Source organism: Tachypleus tridentatus, unplaced genomic scaffold (genome assembly GCF_004210375.1).
Source record: "Tachypleus tridentatus isolate NWPU-2018 unplaced genomic scaffold, ASM421037v1 Hic_cluster_2, whole genome shotgun sequence".
NCBI lineage: Eukaryota > Metazoa > Arthropoda > Merostomata > Xiphosura > Limulidae > Tachypleus > Tachypleus tridentatus.
The window spans coordinates 30908355-30927971 of NW_027467782.1; the positions used below are offsets into that span (position 1 = coordinate 30908355).

At 30.6% G+C, this 19617-nt stretch overlaps 1 protein-coding gene across 35 annotated transcripts in view; it reads right to left on the minus strand.

Annotated features, from left to right (window-relative positions):
• Positions 1 to 19617, minus strand: part of LOC143242835 (uncharacterized) — a 76900-nt gene that overhangs the window by 34288 nt on the left and 22995 nt on the right. For 15 of the 35 annotated variants that reach the window (XM_076486425.1, XM_076486404.1, XM_076486403.1 and 12 more), the window contains 3 exons: positions 19043 to 19174; positions 13571 to 13663; positions 9654 to 9710 (listed from right to left, as the gene is read on the minus strand). The exons of 1 other annotated variant lie outside the window; for it this stretch is intronic. The gene's annotated coding sequence lies outside the window, so the exon portion shown is untranslated. Of the gene's footprint in view, positions 1 to 3094; positions 4116 to 6146; positions 6306 to 6575; positions 6635 to 9604; positions 9711 to 13570; positions 13664 to 19042; positions 19266 to 19617 lie in introns of those variants that run through there. 19 more of the 35 variants (XM_076486419.1, XM_076486428.1, XM_076486418.1 and 16 more) reach the window with 15 other exon arrangements.

Consider the following 19617-nt stretch of genomic DNA (forward strand, 5'->3'; position numbering starts at 1 on the left):
TGAGTCTCACATATAACAACCTCATGACTGAAAGGGTGAGCATGTTTAGTGTGACGGGATTCAAACCCGCGACTCTCGTGTTATGAGTTGAGTGCCTTAACCACCTGGCCATGCCAGACCAAATATGCAAGGGATCTTCAAGTCAATAGACAGGACTTAAGTATTTTATCACAGAATTACACGACCCTGACCATTATATCACACTGATTACAAATATCCCAGAACATTTTAACAAGCATCTCAAAATCTTTGGACCATCAGTTTTATTTGGCAGTCTCCACAAGGGGAAGTTTTAAGGTGTTAAACAGTTTTAAGAATTTCCAAAGACTAACTACCACATAACATTAATTTTTTTAAATGCATGTGACAATCATTCTCTTGTAATTCCATTGTTGGTTAGGGTGGTATTACTTTATTACTTGCATTTGAATATCACTCTTATACATTCTAAATTACTTTTTGTGTTACTACTTACTTACACAGGACCTCATGATTATAAAGAGAGCAACATGCCTACCTTAAGCTACAGGTTCAGTATGAGAAGTTAATTTTTTATTAATGGAAGCTCCTTGAAAAAGGCATACAAAAGAGATGATGAGTTAATAGTGTGAAACTGTCCTCGTTTTCTTGTAAGGAAATTTTTTATTGGAAGTAAAAAACTGATATATAAAATATTTTACAGACTCATCTTGTGTTATCCCTATTACTAACAGTAAACCTTCTTGAATTTACAATTGAAGGCAAAGAGAGCTTTGAGAACATGGCTGTATCATGCTAAAAATATCCCTGGAAAAATGTTAATTTACTTTATTCAGTGAACTTTCTTCAAAGATAATAACAGCTGGGGCAAAATCTTGCTATTTGCCAATCAGCTATTTAAGGGGGAAGATATACATACAAACGTGATCACCAAATGGGAATGACTAGGGTTGTAAAATTTGTACAAGGATTATAACATAGGATGGGAAATCAAAAGATGGAATCTCTAACAGAAAAATGTAAAAATGTCTTAACTGAAGATAAATAGCAATGTATAAATAAACTTCTGTTTAATCCAGATTGTTAAATCCTCATTCTTCATAATGAACATTATGAAATGATTCAAGCAAATAACTCAAAATATTCAAATATCCTGTATCATGTTAAAAATTCAGTAAATTTTCTTTTTCCTTCACAATCACTGTACTTAATATCACATTAGGACATATGATTGCATGAACAAAAGAAAGAGGAACACTAAAAAATTTATCAGACAAGGATACATTGCTACAGCTGTACCAAACTATCCTTAAAACATCTCAAACTGAATGTTATGAAATAAAATATAATGCCACAATAATAATGTATGTTGAATAAAGTTGTGATGTTTACTTCCATAAAAATAATTTTACGTCATTATAAGCAGAAGTATCAAATGAGAGGAACATCTTGATATTGTGTCATAAAAATTGTCTTCTTATTTTAGTTGTTAAAAACAAACAGTGACAAAGGCTGTAGATTATATTCATCACGTTTTTATGACCTACAAATGAAATGATGTCTGACAAAAGTACTTGAGGGAGAAGTATATGTATCTAGAGTTGCATAGTAAATGTTACTACAAAGAACTGTGACTATACAGCAATATCTGTAAGTCACACACAGCCTATAATAAAAACAATCTACAAAACATTTTTTGGAAACTATGTACTAGTCATTCTGTTAACAACTGTATTATTATTTCTTAACTTCAAAAAAAAACAACCAACATCTCATTAAAGTATGCTTGTTTGTTATTGGATAAAACAACATAGTTTCATATAATATAGTACTCGTAAATACATACAAATTACTGTTTAAAACATTAAAAATTAACACCAGCTAACAAAACAACACTAAGTATACAATTAACTTTTAATGTATTCTATCCATTCATCCATCCAATATTTTCAGAAACCAAAACAAGTAATAAATATACTGTGTACATAAACATGTAAATATTGCTCTATATACAACTCAAGCAAAAAAATGGTGTTATTAAATAGGATAAATTTACCAAAAACTTATAAACTGATTTTATGGAAATTGTTTGGTTTGCACACAAAAGGCACTTGAAAACTATCTCCCAAAACTCAGCAACAAAGGTATAAACAGATAAGTTACAATAAACTATTTTGTGGAAAACAAATGTAACCCACAAACAAAAAAAACATACAATGTACAACACAGATAAATATCTTTCTCAGTTACTGAACAAAAAAACATTCCACAAAACTTGATTTCTTCAAACTGAAAAACATCAACATCTAACACAACCAGAAAAATAAGTATGTTATACAGTTTCTTTGTAGCAGTTATAAGTTTATAATGATTAATAAAATATTTTCCAAACACACACACACACAAAAATAGTTCTGACTTGTTTTATTTGAAGTCTACTTATAAATATTATGTTTTAAAGTTAGTTTCTCTGATCAATTTTTTATCATTTACACAAAAGCAAAAGCATGACAATATTATCAAATTTTATAACCTTTTAACGAGTGTTAAAATCCCAATTCAGTTAAATGGTTTTAGCTGTTTCCAGAAGTGTAAAACTAAGCATAAAGAAGCACTTCATAGTTCAAAACATCAAAGCAATATACACATATTTACACTAATTATTCATGTCAACAGTAACATACTATTCTGAAAAAAAAATTGCCTATGGTCAAAACAAAGTAATACAAAAGGCTGGGACAAGAAACAACTAAATGTTGAACATTCAAGAGTAAGCAGTTTGAATCATGATGTGACCATTGAAGTCCAACCTGACAAAATGGACTGTAAACAACTGAGAGTTTTTTGTGAAAACATTTAAGAAACACAGAGGCTGATACCTTACAGAAGTTTCCACCCTTCATGATGGTTATTAGCTTACAAATATTTTGAACCCTTAAGACAACTAATGGTCACAGAAAATGTTAACCCTTATCACTAATCTCTGTAACTGTTGAAGGCTTGTGCAAGGGAACTTGCACTATCATTAACAAATTGTTTTATATTAGTTAAAAGGCCACTCTGACTTTTTTTCACAACAAATAACAAAAACAAAACATGATAATTTTTTACTCACTATCTAAACATGGCTATCTTTTGTTAGAATTTTATATTGCTCTGTACCTTTTTCATTTGTCTGAATCTCTTGAGTATCTAATATGATTCACAATAGGTATTCCATGAATTAAAAAAACAACAACATGATATAGTACTATACTTGTACTAACATAAATTAATATGTAAATCACGAGTACTAAGTCTTCTGTTTACAATCAGTAACAGGAGTAATGTTACAAAAATCCTTTTCCCATTTGTAGACTATCCTACCAAACATTTCTTACAAGCATGAGATGTGCAAGATTTATTTCAAAATAAACTGAACACTGGCTTTCAGATACGCAGCATGTAAATATGTTTAATATTGAGTAAAAACCAGCTGCCAGCTCTAAGTGTCTGATGTAAGTAGAGGATGAAAAGTCTGTTTATACAATGACAAACAAATTATACTACTGTGTAATATTACTACAGACATATTTGTCTTGTATATGTTACAAACAAATTGAATTATTCTATAGTAGTAACATCATATGCTCTTCTCCATTAGTTTGGTAAACAACTTTGTCAAATTATTTAGCACCACAAAACAGTCACCTTATAGCAACATCAAGGTACAGCACAGTGACAATCATTTAGCCACTTTTTCATGGTTGTAGTACTGTTTGTTTGTTTTTAGCATCTCCCACTACATTAGAGTATTACCATATTAGCACATAACCATTTTTTATTCCCTTGTCATAATACTGTGATTTTCTAGTGTCTGCCATTAGGTTGCAGCAGTTGTGGTATAGTAACAATCATTTTACCATTTATGGATTATTATAACACAATGTATTCTTAGCACCCTTCATTATGTTACAGCATACCAGTCAACTATACCTAAATTATTGTACATTATACTAACTGTTCTCTCCTGTATTGTCTGCTTACCATTTTACTTCACCACATACCAGGTTGGCAATTTTACTTTGCATCCACATGAAAATGTTTCTTCCAGTAATAACTGGGACCACACTTGAGAAACTGTATTAAGTACCATTCTAAAATCTCATAAAAGCCCTTGGTGTTTGTTTTGAAAACACATCTTTACAGATATTGTTTATACAGATGACTCTCTTAACACAAATATATCAGTGTGTTGAATCATAAAGAAGACAGTTTAGATCTATCATAGCTGCTATTTATTATACTACAAGGTTTGTTTATATTCTAATATCTGTATGTAACTTTACAATTAGTTGTTAAGTTATATTCAGAAAACACAAGGAATTCAGTTGTGTCACAACAACAGTTTATTAGATGATTCAAGTTCATTTTCTACTATCTATATATTACCTTGAGACCAAACAGTTATGAGCTAGCTATTAAATCAAATGGAAAATTAGAACAGAACTATTACATGTACCACAATAGCAACATGTTAATTTACCTAGTGATTTCTTTAAATGTCTACATTCATACTATAATGAAGTTTTTTTCCCCCTAAATTTCTAAATCAGCTAGAAACCTTATGAATTTTATTTTTTTTATATTAGAAAATATTTCAGTGTTTGTCTTATATTGTAATATTTTACTTATAATTTCACTCAAGGTATAATTATTAATAGACTAATACACTAAAATCTGCCAGACAACACTGACCCGTGTTTAATGTCTTTTTTTATTATTTGTGTTATGATTACAATTTAATTATAATATCAAACTTCCCTCAGAATCACACTTTCCCTATTCTATAACATAATAAATGGGCTAAACAAAAAGTGATTTAAAACTGAGAAATAAAGCAACACATGGGTCAAATAATTTTAATAATTTAGTGTTATAAACGTTTTTGTCTCTCACAAAATTTTAAAACTATATAGCCAAACAATTAAAAACTGGTCAATATATTTTGTTAGAAATAAGTAGAAAGTGCACTTCTTGGCCTAATTTCCCTTTATGGCAAATATTAATATGGTAAGCTCTGCTGCTAGAACTATCCATTTTTAACAAAACTGTGGTAATGATGAGAATCTTTATATTTTATTAATGTTAACTGAAAGCCTGGTTCAGTCACTTCTCAGAATAATTGATATCAATGTTCTTGACATTGAACAGTCACATTTTACTAATTCATTAAACACATAAAAAACTGAATGGATACTTTCCATCAAGCCAGTAATTATAGGAAACCAAAATATGTAACAAAGGGAAGAATTAAGTACAATTATACTAATCACTGTTTGATGTTAACTGTCTGAGCAGTTTTAGGGCAGTTTCTACCAACTTCTTCTTGTCTGCTTCTCTCACCCTTAAGGGAGTAAAGAACATTAATTCACACTAAAAGTATGGATAGGTCAAATTAATATTTTAAAAAATTAGTAAATTATATTATTAAAATTGTACAAATCCTTTTCATTCACAAGACTGAACAAGACCTACCTAAAAAAAATAAGACCCTTTAAAAAAATGTTGCATTATTTGAAACTTGTATTTTTTATCAATAATTTTATTTCTAAAACAACTTGAAAGGTAGTTATACACTTTTCATAAATAAATAAACTTTGGTTCAAAAAACATGCATTATAAAATATAAAGTGTAAACACACCATTGTAAAGTAAAAAAAACAAACAAACTTTTTATCTTTATAACACAAATTCATCAATCAATCAACTCTTTTACAAGTCTGCACACACACAAATTTGCCCAAAACAATGTTTTAGGTAACACTGCATAACAAATCATTTGCTACTAGAGAAAACTCAAGTGATTCTTGGTAGTTAACTAGTTTTGGTTTCAGATACGTAATCAAAATTTGTCCATCACCTCTAGATTTTAAGATACTGTAGTATCTCACTACTTTATCAACAATATGTGGAATACCATACAATCAGCTCAGTTCAATAGGTTTATACTGTGAAATTAAGTTTACATAGAAAGTTTAATGAACAAAAGGAATAAATTTTTGATAACTTCAAACAGTAACTGTATTGTATTGGTGTAAAACTCCATATATATTGTTTATATGTGCTACTTGTTCTTGATAAAATTATAATGACTTGCACCAATTTTGCTTCATTCCCATGTTCACCTTTTCTGCACAGGAATATTTGAGGAGTCCCTCAACTGAGCTTAAAATGGGCAGAGTGATACACCTCTCTCTCAACTGCTTTTCACTCACTCACTCAGTTGGTTACTTTGTCTGGCTCTGCCCGCACTCAAAACAAAGTCCATCTTCCTCACATCATACCTGTGATATAATCACTTTCACTTCAAGTAAAGTCCAAAAAACCACCTAAACAGTTTATGCTACATTTGTCTTGTACAGTTTCCAAATCTGGCTTCACACAGTGGCTAAATAAAAGAAGAGCAATTGTGTCATTTACAATTTCAATGATACAGTGTGAGCCCAAACATCATCTAACTTACTGTTATTTTTGCATTAATATTTCTGGATATTCAGACAAAACTAAACAATACACTAAATATCCAGAGATTGCATCTGTGATGAAACCAGTACCTCATGGGGATGATTTTCTTGTGTCACATCCAGCAGCAAAGTGGGAAATAGAAGTTATACTGCAAAAAAGACAATGAATCATCTTTACATCCTTCATTTAGTAATTTTACCCATGTGGCATCTCAGCATAAACTGCCTCATCTGATCACACAAGATGAACTAAATGATCAGATTTGTGACTTGTTTTATACTGAAACAGCATGGGGAACTTTCATTTACGGCAATGGAATTTATCATAAAAGTCTTGCTTCTCACTACAGCTGCAAGATACTTTGTGTTTCTGTACAAATGTTGATGCACTAATTGAAGAATCAAGTACTGATTATACTCTCAAGAAAGAAAACATTTTACCAATACATCTTAAGTTAGTGTGAAAACTGTGCTTTTACATAATGGGAACACTAAGCCATTGGTTCCTGTTATTAATGCTGTGAACATAGTAGAACATGCAGCTTATACCTGAAGCAATCAAATATCCACTACTGCTAAGTCCATAAAGTGAGTAAACCAAACACTGTAGCTTTTTGTCTGTCTGGGATAGCCAATATCATAAAATTAATTAAAAAAAACGGAATGGCCAGTGAGAGAATTACGTTCCAGGAAAACAGAAAGTTGAGTTCCAACTTTCAGTGAATCATCAAGATATGTTTCTTTCATCACTCCATCTATCTTATAAGTTTCAAAAAGTTAGTGAAGTAAAAACTAAAAGGTGGTATCTTTGTTGGGCCACAGATTTGGGAAGTGCTGATGAATGGTGATTTTGAAACACTACTCAGTCAGAAAGAACTTACTGCTAGGAAATCACTCAAACTGGTTGTTAAAGTTTTCTTAGGAATTTACAGAGATGAAAACTATGTTGTGATGATTAATGATATCCCTGAGAACTAGAGGAAAACTGGGTCCAAGATGTCACTAAATTTACACTTCTCACATTTTTAATTAAGCTTATTATCAAATATCTAGGTGCAGTGAGCAATAATCTTGGTGAGCACTTCCCTCAAGTTATGTCTATAATAGAACAGTAATATCAAGAAAGACAGTGGAATACTGTGATGATGGAAGATTACTGTTGATTCTTATAGCATGAAACTAAAAACATACATAAAAGATACAACAAGTCTGTCAGGTATTTTGTAAAAAGAAATAAAAAATAATACCATGATGAAAGTTTTAAATATAGCTTAAGTGTATTTTCAGTATATAATTACATGTTGTTTTTGAACATTCTTAAATGCAATTTTCAATAAATAAATAAAGTTATCAGAGTGTTATTTTCATAATATATAAGAATATTTAGAATAAACCTAACATAGCTCAAAAACTAGAGGTGATCAGTAATATTCAACAATTTTTTAGAATCAGGATCAACAAACTACTCATGAACAGTTGTATTTTTATTGTGGTAGAGAAGCTTCTTTTGTGCACAGTGTAACTTCTAAACATATAATTACTGTGACTCAAACACTTATATGCTTTACATATTTCTACAAATTACTTTCATTGAATGACTTAAGGATATTTCAACACACAAACAAAAAACATGAATTTTATCTCATAACTAAAAGCTGGTAGTTAAAACCATATGTAACTTCTGTTATAAAGAAGCTTACACATAGAACAACCTTAAATATAAAATTTTCAAAATTACTTACAGATCAACCTATACAAAATATATACTTCATGATATTCCTACAAGTATCTATATTCTTAGTTATGCCAACTAACAAGACATGCTTTAACAGATATGAGGTGTTCTTTCATTATAAAAAGCCTAGACACCTAGTTATCATAAAAAAAAGGTGAGGAAAACTATCGTATTTATATGCAAGAAAGTATCAATTAATTGTGCAAATTTGTGGTAAGCACTGTTAAATATATGAATAAACAAACATTCTGAATTCAAGTGGTTTTCTACTAAATGAAACTAATTATGGCTAAATTAACTAACACATTCATGATTATTAACTTCAAAATGTAAAATAGAATTTTAATTATAAACATTATACCATAAATTTAAGATTTTATTTCTATCTACCTTCGAAAAATAATATATTGATAATATTTATCTACTTTGTATTCAATGTTTTATTACTCTCACATTACACGTGGAGATGAAAATCTAAGAATGTTTATTTAATTTGAAGCATTGGAACCTATCATCTTGTGAATATGTGCAAATTGTATGCATGTATGATTAACTGACTACACAAAAGACATTCAACTATTATTAAACTCTAGACAGTTAAAACTGATTCATTAATAATTATGGTATTAATACAGAGAATTCTCAGGTTATCTTTAATATATTACTATGATACAAAACATCTATGGAGAGAAACTTTTTGGTAATAAAATCTACAACTTTTTCCAACTTCTGATCAAAACAAAATACCTACATAGTTCAAATAAAAATTAAATGAGTAATGAATATTATGTACATCTAACATATCACCATACTAATGATGATCAGAAGGGTGTCATGGAACCCTCAATGCAAGCAAAGTTTTGCTATAATCCCAAACACAAGATTCAGCTGCTTAGAAGGTTTAGTTTTGTTCTAAACACATACCTTAAGATAACAATGCAAAATAATCCTCATAAACAAATATATAATAATCAAACAATTTAACCAATACTAAAAATAAACTAACATTAAAGAAAGAAAAAATAAAACATTACTTTATTCAGAGTGTACAACTATTTATCATCTTACCTTCATTCTTTCTAAATTTGTATTTACACCTGTTAAAGGCTAGTTGAGAAACTAAATAAGACTTAACTTTTAATTTAAAAAATGAAACTTGACATCTTGCAGGACATGTCTTGGAGTAAGACATCAATAGTATCAGGTATCTTAAGGGCAACATATGACTAGGTAACTAAACATACAACTTTTAAGGTGGCTATATGTTTTCATTTTCCTTTTTTAAAAATCAAAACATGCATAATAATTATTGGAAAGACTAACAATTTATAATAAAGCAGTATAGAGTGACATTTAACTTTGATTACTTTTATGTTCCACTTACTTTTCAAGCAGAACTACAGCAACTTGTGGGTTTACCCTTCAATACTTACTATTTTCTTGTCCATAGTCATGAAAGTAGGTTGCCCAGTCCCATGTCATGAAAAGATCTAGAAGTTATAAGAAAATATAACTAGAAAAATTCTACAAGAAAAATTCCACTGCACCAAAATAAAGTAAACTGTTATATGTAAATTAACTAACAAAAATTACAAGAAGAAGGAATTGTACACCGTAAGTCAGAAAGTAATAATAAGAAATCAGTTTTAGTGAAAGGAGACTGATGGACTCTGTGACTAAACTAAAATAATTGGAAGATGTGATATCGAAAAATATATGTAACTATTTTATGTAGTGGAGTTTCTACAGTTAATACATCTTTAATTATATTTATTTGTTTGTTTTTGAATTTCATGCAATGCTACACGAGGGCTATCTGCATTAGCCATCCCTAATTTAGAAGTGTAAAACTAGACAGAAGTCAGCTACCTATCCCTAATTTAACAGTGTAAGACTGGAGGGAAGTCAGCTAGCTATCCCTAATTTAACAGTGTAAGACTAGATGGAAGTCAGCTAGCTATCCATAATTTAACAGTGTAAGACTGGAGGGAAGTCAGCTAGCTATCCATAATTTAACAGTGTAAGACTGGAGGGAAGTCAGCTAGCTATCCCTAATTTAACAGTGTAAGACTAGACGGAAGTCAGCTAGCTATCCATAATTTAACAGTGTAAGACTGGAGGGAATTACGTACTTTACATTCACATTTAGACACAACTAGCTATCATCTGATCTTAACATTAGTAACGGAAGGTGTATTTAATGGGCTAAATATAAGCATTGGGTGTAAAACATTATTGTAACAAAGGCTTAGTTGAAACACTACTCCACTGAAACCCTTGGTAATTTTTATCTTACTTTTGTCTATACCTCAATGTTAATAAACAACTGAAAAAAATATAAATAAAATGCTATCTAACTTATCATGGTGCAATAAGTGAGCCTAGGGTATTATTTGTTTTATAATTAAGCTTAAAAATGTACTGTGCAATAACTTACTCTAAGCTCAATAAAGACAAAATATCAATTCTAAATCTAAATAATTTCTGAATTAAATTGTTTTGTTGTATCACCAAAGTTAACGAGAATAAAAAACAAACCAATATGTATATTAAACATTCACAACATAAATACCATAGTTGACCTAACAATATCAATTGGGAGTTTTGTTACAAAACAATGATATAAATTGTAGACCATTACTATTAAAACAAAGAAGCATGACACAAACTGTTTATTATATATATTAACACCAGAGGGACATTTAGAGTGTTCCTTCTACCACACACATTATACTCTTTAACACTGTAAATACGTGACAGCCATAAAGCTTCTTATTTCCAAAGAATGCAACATGTAGATCTTCAATGTTTTCAGTTTACTAAAATGTTTAGTTAAAATAAAGTTATTTCAATTTTTAAGTCTATCTCATGCTACGTTTATCATTTTTATAAAGTACTTCATAACTTAATGTTTCATGAAAAATTCAAAATCTTCCTATTAACAGTAAGCAGCGCCAATCTTTATACATATACTCAAAAGGTGATATACAAAACTGTAACTTTTATCTCTGTATTTCTATAGACTGATGGAACTTTTAGGTGAATAGGTCTATTCAGATACCAATAACTATTTTGAATCTATTCAATATTACACAGCATGGCTTTCAAATGCATCACTAAACTTTTGGAAAAGAAATATCAATAACTAACATACTGAGCAAGAGCAAGAATTTAAACTGAACAAAATACACTATTCATTTCAAGCAGGCCAAACTAGCCTAACAATCCTTTGACTGTTTATGTACATGTAAAACTGAGTGAGTGCTTAAATCTTTATCAGTACAACATATAACCCAATAAAGGTGACATAAAATATCTTAACTCGATTGACTATTCTTTTCTTAGGATAATAAAGAGCAATGATTAGTAGGGCACATTACAAGTACAGATGTTGATGTCATTTATGTCAATAATAACAGAAGACATTCCTGTCATGTTTAGATGTACATAAAAGAATGTGTGCATTACATGAAAGATGGCAGTGACAACAGTTAAAAAATGTTAAAACAGGTTTCGCAGAATAGAAATATAAAAAGGAATGGGAATTACAGAAAATGATAATGTAAAGAAATATATAGGAAACAATACTAATATATGGGAAATAGAAAAATTAATAAAAATATAGGTGATATTAATATACAGGTAACAAAAACTAATATACGGGAAATAATAAAATGAATAGAAATATTGGTGATATTAGTATATAGGAAACAATCCTAATATACGGGAAATAGAAGCTGAGCCTTAAATACAGTACTGTAGTCCATATATAGAACAAGCAAAGCAGTGACAGCACCAGATCAGACCAACTTAATGTCAGCAAACTTGTTCCTGTGAATACCAACATGACCAGTTATCCAGAAAAACTGGATGTGAATAGAAGATAGAAGAAAAATAGGCCAGCCAGTGTTGAATATTGTGAAAATAAGGTGAGAATTAACACAAAGCGATTCTCTGACCAGTAGAGAGTGAAGAGAGTTGGTATAAATAGAACAGTGAGTGTACTGTGTAGCTTCGATATCATTCAGAACAAAAGAAATGCCATATAACTTGACAGTGAACACAGAAACTGTAGAGAGGATATTGTACAAAACCACCTAGCTGCAACAAACCATGGCAGATCCAATAGACTTAACTGATTTTAAACCATCTGTATAACTGGGAATGAAAGAATGGTTCAAAAGATGTTTGGCAATGAAAACAGTACAACCAAATGGAAATATCAACCTTCCTCAGATGACTCAGAGAAAGGCAACAGGCAGAGGTGGTAATAAAACATAGTGTGGTGGGCTGATTGATGGAAAAAGCAACATCAATCTGTGACATACTGAACTCAGTCAGCTTCACCTAAATATGAAGACCAAAGGGAAGAATGGCAGACTGTATATTCCCAAAAGTATAACCAGTGGAACCCAGTGTACAGACTCTGAACTGGAGACATATGGAAAGACCCTGTTCAAGGCTGAAGTCTCAGATGGTGAATAGGGTACAGCATCTTCAAGGCCAAGGTCCTGGCAGAAACTTAAATAAGAGACAAATAGTTCAGTTTTGAACAAAAAATCAATCTGCTCCACAAGAGGTGGAAGAAGGGATCTGGATGTTGAAGATGTTCAGTGCCGTTGTACACTTTGTATTTCAGTCGGTTGGTTAAGTTTTACTACTGTATATATTTGACAATTACATCATTATATTGGGTCAGAAAGGCATTGTAAAGTAATAAAATCAAAAGCAGCCAATCAGGAAATGTTTAGAAAACTGAGACTGTGCTAAAATAAAAATTGTTATTGCATTTTCACAATCTGCAATTATTTTGTATGTCCAACATTTGCTTCACTACTTTCATTACAGCTGGTGTTATGGTGGTAAAGATGAGAGAGCAAGTTTAGAGTTCTATGAAAAATAAATAAAATGATATTCATTAAGATGGTATTATAAGTAAGGTTAATTAAACATAAAAAACCATGAAATGAGCACAATTAATTTTATTCTTAGCATGAAAAGTCACACTTTACACAGAATTACTTGACAGAGAATTCACAAATTAATGGATGAATGTTTTATGAAAGCAATTTACTTGAAATATAATTTCAGTTAATAAATGGCTTGTAACTTTTACATAAACATTTGGCAAAACTCATGATGATACACTTTGTATATTTAGAACATTTCAGTAGTTTATGTAGTTTCATGGTTACATGGAGATTACAGAACTGGTCAGAATGACCAAGCACACATACAGGTTCAATAGAATATAATTTAATTGATAAAGGAATGTGTATGTGGATCACAATCAGTAGCCTGAATGTTTTTGTTTGAAGTGCATTTTTTTAAATTCTTCAGATACACTTGCCATTTTGGAAACTTCTAGTAAGCCTAATTTTCTTTTCACTTTTGATAAAACACCACCAGTGACTTCATCAGGAAAACTGCTCTTGATTGGATGCTGTAAAAATTACTTTTCATAAATGTACTTGCTACAGTTAATTTTAAACATGAGTGAGGAATAAAATCAGGAGAATGTTTATAATACATAATATAAAGTTTGTTTTCAATGGCCCATAATTAATCTTTTTGTTAAAATACAGTTTACTACTAATTATTTGGTATTGGAAACTTTTGTATTAAGGTGGTTAATTACCTCAGACACATTTCAGTTACATTGTTAACCATACTGTTGGCAAGTCTTTCTGCAATTTTATATCAAATCTTATTTCTTTATTGAAGAAATTATAATAAAATAAATAGATTTTATAATCTTAAAATCCCTTTCTATGGGAAAAGATTAAGTATAGAAAATCTTAATGGTTTACATAAAAAACATAATTAAAGAAAAAGTTATTAATTCAAATTCTGTTAAACATTCATGAAACAAAAAGTAACTTCTGAATTACAAGGTGACGAGTGCCTGCAGGATCAAACTACTTCATAAGAAAGATAATCAATATATCTTGCTCTGATCCACCAAATACTTATGAAGTGGTGTACAACTTTGGTTTTCATGCACAAGAAGGAATGGTGATGTATGAAGGACTGTTCAGAGTGATGCAACTTAAACTGATTATCAAGTAAAAACGAGGAAGTTATCTTTCTATTCAAGCCACTAGTTGGTCCTCGATAGTCTTCACTTGAAATATTGTGTGAGCTTTGTCTGAGTAATGACACTGATTTGTTGTAAATTGTTCACACCACAGCAACTAAACTTACTCCAGGGATGGAAAGGTTATATTAAGATCTCTTTATAAAAGATCAACAGACAAGGTTTTCAGTATGTTTAAGTGGGTGATACTAATGAATCAGGGAGATAATCCTGTCAGTGTACTATGTAGTGCTGGATTGTGACTCTACACCATATTTTATGCACAATATCTTAAGGAAGATCCAGAGGCATGCTCTCCCAGAAATATTTAAAATCAGAAACACCATTCTCTCTATTTTCTGGTCTCTTTTAAAATAAGGGTATAAAAAAGTGATTAAATTTGCAATGAACATGTGATTTTGTGTTTCCTTCATTAGGTGTAAAACAACTTTTCATAAATGTTATATCTTTTCTCCTTTTGTAATGTGAAGATGCCTTTGAAGTAGGCTAAACTCTTTGGTAAATATAATTTTTGTGGGGGGAGTGGGTGGGGTGGTTTGATTTACTGACTGAATACGAAACAACATGACTACATTTAATTTCGTATGATTGAGTAGAGAATGCCCATTAAGTACATACTACTGACCATACAATCTACATTACATTTTTCTCTCTCACAATAAAGTATTTAAAATGACTTTAAAACATATTCCTATAATTAAGAACATGAAAAGTTCAGTTAAAATAATGTTGATGACTGAAATTTTACAAAATAAAAAAGCTTGTTGACAAGAAATGTACAAAACCAAAGAAACTAGATAGAATTAGGTAGATTCTCTGTTTTCAACTGAAATACGTGATTGACTTACCTGGCAACTTATGAAAAGCATGTTAAGAGCATTAAAAAAAAGGAGAGAGAGAGAATAGACTTTATTGAAATATATAAAATATTCAGGAAGGATGAATGTGTTGTGATTTCTTGTGATATATCTAAAAACCAAAGGATAAGAATAAACAAGTTTAGGGTTTTAAAAAGACACACTAGATTTCAGGTAAGACCAATTTTATCCTCTTAACAAGGTGTCATGCATAAACAATAAATTATCACTAGCATTAGTGTACAGTAACACCTTGCAAGATAGGAATAGACTCCAAGAGTGCATCCAGTGGCAAAGACAGGGTGGGCACATGCTAATCAACCAACAATGCCACCCCTACATGCGCTCATCCATCACACAGCCTGTCATTTCTGTACAAAAAAAAAATACTGAAAGGTAACTGTATTGGCAGGTTACTGGTATATTTCCTGTAAGGAAAGACATGCAGAGTGGTAGGAAGCAATCTGTGTTTTGATGTCATTCAGATTACAACGTAAACCTTGACAGTTCCATTGTATCAAGTTGGACATAATTACTTATGTGCAGGTAAGTTGGGTGGAGAACCCTTCTGTTTTCGTCCATGTCTTTTGTTCTTTACTGTCTTTATTTGAGGGAGGTCTGTCAACCTCCATGGATCCTGTCCTGGGTCGATTGGGTAGGTCTATGCTGTTTAAAGAGGATTCCAGTGACTGGGGACAAGAACAAATGATCCTTTTGCATCTTGTGGTGGGAGAAGATGATGCACCCAAAGAAATGCCTGTACCCAGAACCAGAGGAAGTGGATCTTGGGATTTGTTGGAATGTATGTTAGGGACAGAGATGGATGTTAAGCTAATTCATCAACTTTTTTAACAATGCAGGTCAAAATCCTTTTCATTTGGTTTGAGAATGATTCTTTTGGAGACACAGAGATATCTGTCTGCACTCCCACTGTAGTTGTGGGATGACATGCAGCAGCCATACATCTGAGATGAAGTGCTGGACAGCAATTTTCAAGCCTCAGGATAAGTAATGTTATGAATCGTTTTCAAATGCTGCATCTCTTTTTCTTCTAACCATTCTGGGCAAGAATGAGCACAGTTCAATGAACCACAACATGACGTCTTTGAGCGACCGAAACACTGACACTGGAAATATCTGAGAGGGTTTGTAATGTATGGCTATACCCTGCAATTAAGATAACCTGCCTTGATTGTGGCAGGTTGATGTGGTAATATAAATATCAGAATAAGGATGTGTTACACTCACACTGGTGGAGAGTTGTTGAATGCTAATTTACACATGTGGCATACATGTGTAATTAGATAGTAATTCACAGCTAGTAGTGAGTGACAATCTGTGCACGAGAAGGAAATCATATGAAAAATAGCTATAACTGTGAAAAAGGGTGGGTAATTGCACTGGAATTTCAATGTGTGTTTTTTCAGTAAAACTTTACGTGTTATGTTATTTTCCTCATTCTAACTCTACACCTCATACACCATGAAAAGAAAACATATTGTCCTTTTTATTTTCAAGAATGACTTCACGACACATTTGACTATCTTAAATAGCTTTAAGCCCTTTACAATATATGTATATTTATGCTTAAATTTTATTGCTCTTTGAACTGTGTCTAACTAATGATATCACCACACAAGTTGTGAACCACTTTGTAAACATGTAGCTTACGTTACCTGAAGAAATTATGTAATGCATTGGTTACTAATGAGCATATCACTGGAAAACTTTTTGTTTTTTTATTTATTTAACCTAATCTAAAACTTATAATTTATTTACCTTTATAATTTACCTTTATAATAATAAATAATACACATGAAAAACTAGAAATATAGTACTTACCTGGGTCTTTTTTTTATCAACTCTCAATTAAAACTATTATTATAATGGTATTACTGCACTACATGATTTTTAGTTAATCAAAATTGCAACAAAGAATACAAAATAACATGCTTAAAGCACATATTGTCCTAGGACTATCAAAATTTTCTGGCTTTCTTACCATTCAGTAAGACTCAATAAAAATTTAGCTAAACTTGCCAATGTGTTTCCTGTGGAAATAAAATTTGCACTGGAAGCAAAATAAACAAACTCCTGTACAGAAAATTATGTAATATAATATTTGGATTTCTGTTGGTTAAAAGTAATATAGTTTTAAATATTAAAGAGAACTAAATATTGGAAACTTGTGAAAGAGAAAACTTAATTATGGGTATGGCTAAAGGGACTTGATTTTCTAGTTTATAGCTCTGTAACCAAATAAGATTGAAGGCTATAAAAAAAATTATACTTTGTCTGAGTAATAACAATATTATAATGAGCGACTTATGTCAAATTTTGTACTTCTTGGACAAGTGGTCAATAAATAAGAGAAGAGGAAATACTTAAAATGCAAATATCACAATTCGGAAACAATGGAAAATTGAAGACATTTTTAAATGTTGTCCTATAAAACTATATAATTTCCAAATTTGTATTACAAGCTAAGTTTTGTTGCCAAGTTTACTTACCATGATAATAAAAGTAACTTTATTAAATTTTAAATATAACTCAGTAAACTCTCATGACATGCCTCTAGCAATATGATTAATGTAAATATGAAAGAACAAAAGCCCAAGCACTGACCCTCAGGTACTCCATAATTAACAAGCGTACAGTTTAATTGAGGTACTCAAGTGATCAATGTTTTTTGGAAAGTTTAAATAGTCTCAAACCAGGTACTCTACATGGAAACCATAAATATGTAAAAAGCCACTGATCATGCGAGTACTTAGTTAATACACTGAACTTTCAGAAAAACATGTCATTCATATACTAGTTGACTTGCCAAACCTTTATCTTTATTTATAATTACTTTCACTTTCATTTCTTTCGTAAATTATCCGATATTTCCAGCTGTTATTTCATTCAATTGATCCAAAATAACAGTTCTTTTCCAACAAATGATAAGACTGATACGATATGCATGTTCACGTAATGTAGGAATTTTACCTTTTTTTCTCAACACTTTACTTATGTTTATTCATTTTAAATTTTAAGTTTCTTTCAGTTTGATCTTTGTATACAACAAATTACAGCTTGCCAAAATTCCATCAGTAACAGCCTTTTATTTACTAGTATTCTTCAGCTTTCCTCACTACCAAAGTTAGAATAAGTTGACTAAATTTCATTAAACAATGCTTATACCCCATTATGACAAGAGGGCACAATGTTAAAATTTAAAAAAAACAATGGCAAGGTACCAACAAGACTTATTTTTATATTAGTGTGATTGGTTTATGAAATTAGTTATTGTTTGCACTAGTGGAGGTCAGTACTTACAGAGAATCAACTATATAACTATTCAATGTATTATGTTTATTTCTACATTCCATCACTTTTCTCTGTATTAAGTCATCTACATCTATTCTTTACACATGTTAAACTGAAGATGAAAAAAGTCAAAAACAATATTCACTTATTATAAAATGATAGGAATATGAAAATGTATTATAAGTTAAAATATACATATAGAAAGACATTCTCAGTTCCTATTAAGCCTTATTCAAAACTTAGATAATTTAAACTTAAGCAAATTACTTAATTATTAATAAAGACATCTTAATTTCCAAGACTCAATAAATAACCGAGTGTGGTATGTAACTAACATTGAAATTTTGGTCTGTTTATATATATATATCACTATTCATTTTGGTTAGTGTTGCTTTTTAATTACCTTAACATGATAATAAATAAATGCTGGTTAAATTGCTGAATGGTACCAAAAAATTTTTTTCAACAAACTGAATGACAAGTTACTTGAAATGTTTAAACTTATTAAAGTTACATGAAACTAAGCAGATACTAAATACTATAGAAATTAACTTACTTTTCACTTACAAGAGTGTCCTCACATACATTCAAAATCATAGAATCTTGGCAGATGGTTCAATTCACACAGACAATGCCCAGCTTGTTGAAGCTTGTTTCTGTTTGTGCAGATAGTCATGGGACAACACCACTGATATAATACAAAATTCTGCTTTACCACATGTAAGAAAGGAGTGTATTATCCAATGTAAACTTTTAGATAGGCTAGAATCACGATTTATCTGGGTGATAAAAACACAGCATTAGAACATTTAAACATGAGGTACAGCTCAACACAAGTACTTGTTTATGAAAAAGTTATTCTGCATTTTGAAAGATTTTGTTGCTCAAAAATTATATCACAATGATCCATTGATTTACTCTGAATATGTAGATGAAGATCAAAGTTACAAAATAGTAGGTTATGCTCTAATTAATATATATTAAATGAAAGTGTTATTTTTCTATCTCACTTTCTGAATAAATGTAATACTTTGTATTTACCTGAAAGAAAAATAAAGACACTAAAATATAACTACTTTTTTATCTTTAACCCACACATCAATTTTAATACTTACACAAAAAGACATAACA